Source organism: Meriones unguiculatus, chromosome 19 (assembly GCF_030254825.1).
Source record: "Meriones unguiculatus strain TT.TT164.6M chromosome 19, Bangor_MerUng_6.1, whole genome shotgun sequence".
NCBI classification, from domain to species: domain Eukaryota; kingdom Metazoa; phylum Chordata; class Mammalia; order Rodentia; family Muridae; genus Meriones; species Meriones unguiculatus.
Genome location: NC_083366.1, coordinates 61,507,715 through 61,511,328, shown reverse-complemented (window position 1 = coordinate 61,511,328; position 3,614 = coordinate 61,507,715).

Below are 3,614 nucleotides of genomic sequence, written 5' to 3'. Positions count from 1 at the left end.
TGAGTAGGTACTAGGCGCAATCAAAGCATACCAGAGGACATTCTAAGTTATAAGCAAATGCTGCACCGTTTTATAGTAAGGAATTGAACACCAAGGGTGAGGATTGCACAAGGGCCCTGGGATACTAAGAGAGCAGTGTAATTGATAAAATGTTTTAAGCCATTACTGTGTGCTTAGACCATCACTGTTCTAAGCGTTTTACGTTCATCAACGTAATACCTAAGCCTCCTGACTTGCGTATTATCCTCAATTTGTAAGTGAAGAACTCATCACAGAATGGTTTGGCTACTTGTCTAAGATCATGGAACAACATTGCCTGATATTTGGACCCAGGAGCCTGGATGCAATTTCTTCTCATCATTCCATTTTACAGAAATCAGAAAGAAAGCTACAGTTTCTCATATCATATTACAAATGGTAACTACAAAATAAGACACCTCAACAGCTATGACTAGTTTTGTGTCTGTGTTATGAAGAGTTAACACTGGAGGAGACAGTTGAGTTGATAAAATGCTGGGCTTGCAACCTTGAGGATCTGAGCTGAAGCCTCCAAATCCATGTAAAAGAGCTAGGTGTGGTGACATCTGCTTGCAATCCCAGGCTGCAGAGGTAGAGACAGGCAGATCGTTGGGGCTTGCTGGCCAGCCAGCTTAGTCTACTTGTGCAGATCCAGGCCCATGACTTTGTCTCAATAACAACAAAAAGGAGAGAGAGAGAGAATAAACACCCCCCCACACACACACACAAACACAATCAATCTAGAAATAAAATACATTTTAGAAACCAGGTATGGCGAAGATCCTTTCCCAGCTATAAGCTGTCGTTTTGTTCTGATGACAGTGTCTTTTGCTTTACAGAAGCTTTTCAGTCTCATGAGGTCCCATTTATTGATTGTTGCTCTTAGAGCCTGTGCTGTTGGTGTTCTGTTCAGGAAGTTGTCTCCTGTATCAATGAGCTCAAGGCTCTTCCCCACTTTTTCTTTTAACAGATTAAGTGTGTCTGGTTTTATCTTAAGGTCGCTGATCCACTTGGGCTTTAGTTTAGTACAGGGTGATAAATATGGATGTATTTGCATTTTTCTACATGTAGACATCCAGTTAGATCAGCACCATTTGTTGCAGATGCTATCTTTTTTTTTCTTTGTATGGTTTTGGCTTCTTTGTAAAAAATCAAGTATCCGTAGGTGTGTGAGTTTATTTCTGGGTCTTCTATTTGATTCCAATGATCCACCAGCCTGTTTCTATGCCAGTACCATGCAGTTTTTATTACTATTGCTCTGTAGTATAGCTTGAAATCAGGGATGGAGATATCTCCGTATGATCTGTTGTGTACAGGATTGTTTTTAGCAATTCTGGGTTTTGTGTTTTTCCATATGAAAATGAGAATTATTCTTTCCAGTTCTATAAAGAATTGCATTGGTATTTTGTTGGGAATTGCATTGAATCTGTAGATTGCTTTTGGCAGGATGGCCATTTTCACTTTTTAAATCTTACCGATCCATGAGCATGGGAGATCTTTCCATCTTCTGATATCTTCTTCAATTTCTTTCTTCAGAGACATGAAGTTTTCTTCAAACAGGTCTTTCACTTGCTTGGTTAGAGTCACACGAAGGTACTTAATGTTAATTGTGGCTATTGTTAAGGGTGTAGTTTCTCTACTTTCTTTCTCGGCCCTTTTGTCTTTCGTATACAGGAGAGCTATTAATTTTTATTTTAGTTAATTTTGTATCCAGCCACTTTGCTGAAGGTATATATCAGCCGAAGGAGTTCTCTGGTTGAATTTTTGGAGTCACTCACGTATACTATCATATATATCATCTGTGAATAGTGATACTTTGACTTCTTCCTTTCAAACTTGTATCCCCTTGATCTCCTTTAGTTGTCTTATTGCTCTAACTTCAAGTATATGTTGAAGAGATATAGAGAGAGTGGGCAGCCTTGCCTTGTCCCTGATTTCAGTGGGATTGATTTAAGTTTCTCTCTGTTTAGTTTGATATTTGCTTTAGGCTGTCTGTATATTGCCTTTATTATGTTTAGGTATGTGCCTTGTATCCCTTATCTCTTCAAGACTTTAAACATGAATGGGTGTGAAAGGATCTTCACCAACCCTATAATCTGACAGAGAGCTAATATCGCGAATATATAAAGAACTCAAGAAGGTAAAAAGCAACAAATCAAGTAATCCAATTAGAAATGGGGTACAGAGAATTCTCAATAGAGGAATGTCGAATGGCAGAGAAACACTTAAAGAAATGCTCAATGTCCTTAGCCTTAAGGGAAAGGGAAATCAAAATGACCCTGAGATCAGAATAGCTAAGAACAAAAACTCAAGTGACAACATATGCTGGAGGTGATGTGAAGAAAGCAGAACCCTCCTCCATTGCTCGTGGGAATGTAAACTTGTATAACCACTTTGGAAATCAATCTGGAGCTTTCTCAGAATATTAGGAATAGTGTTACCTCAAGATCCAGCTATAGCACTCCTAGGCATATATCCAAAATATGCTCAAGTACACAACAAGGACATTTGCTCAACCATGTTCATAGCAGCTTTATTCATAATAGTCAGAATCTGGAAACAACCCAGATGTCCCTCAACTGAGGAATGGATACAGAAATTGTGGTACATTTACACAATGGAATACTACTCAGCAATTAAAAACAAGGAAATCATGAAATTTGCAGGCAAATGGAGGGAACTAGAAAAGATCAACATGAGTGAGATGTCCCAAAGCAGAAAGACACACAGGGCGTACATTCACTTATAAGTGGATATTAGATATATAATATAGGAAAAACATAGTAAAATCTGTACACCTAAAGAAGCTAAGCAAGAAGGAAGACCCTGGGTGAGATGCTCAATCCTCACTCAGAAACCCTTACATTGGTTTTTGTCAGGTATTTGGTCACAATCACAAGAACGGTAACGAATACAATATTTTTTATGTCTTTTACGTGAGTATTTTTATATGTATTGTTTTCATATGCATTAAAAATGAAACCATAATGTATAGCTTAAATAGGGAATTATGTTTCCATTTTTTAAAATTGTGAAAGGGGAGACCACTCCGTAATTAAGACCATGTGCTGCTTTTCCGGACGACCCTGGCTGGGTTTCCGGCACCATTGTGGTGGCTTACAACCATTTGTTAACTCTGGCTGTGACTCACCGCTTTTGAAGTGACATGAATGCCACGGAATCCACCTATGTGGCACGCTGAAGGCTTGCCATCGATGCTAATTAACTGCAATACTGCGACACACACAGCCAGAGAACAATCCGAAAAATATACATTGTTTAACAGGTATGTCGAGGCTTCTATCATCACAGTGCAATGCTGTCACCTCCAAAACTCATGCTTGAGGACTGCACAATGAAATTACAAAAAAAAAAAAAAAAAAAAAAAAATGCAAAATTGCTTATTCTTAAGCAACTTTAATTCTTAAGAAATTCTTAAGTTCTAGGATTTTGTGTTCCAATCATGGCACGTGGCCCCATGGGCTGAGGTTGGATCAGCCTGGTAGAAGAAATCACAGTTGTCTCACAACTATTCTAAACAAATACATCATTGGTCAGCTATGAAACAAATATTATATTGATGTATTTTTCTTAGC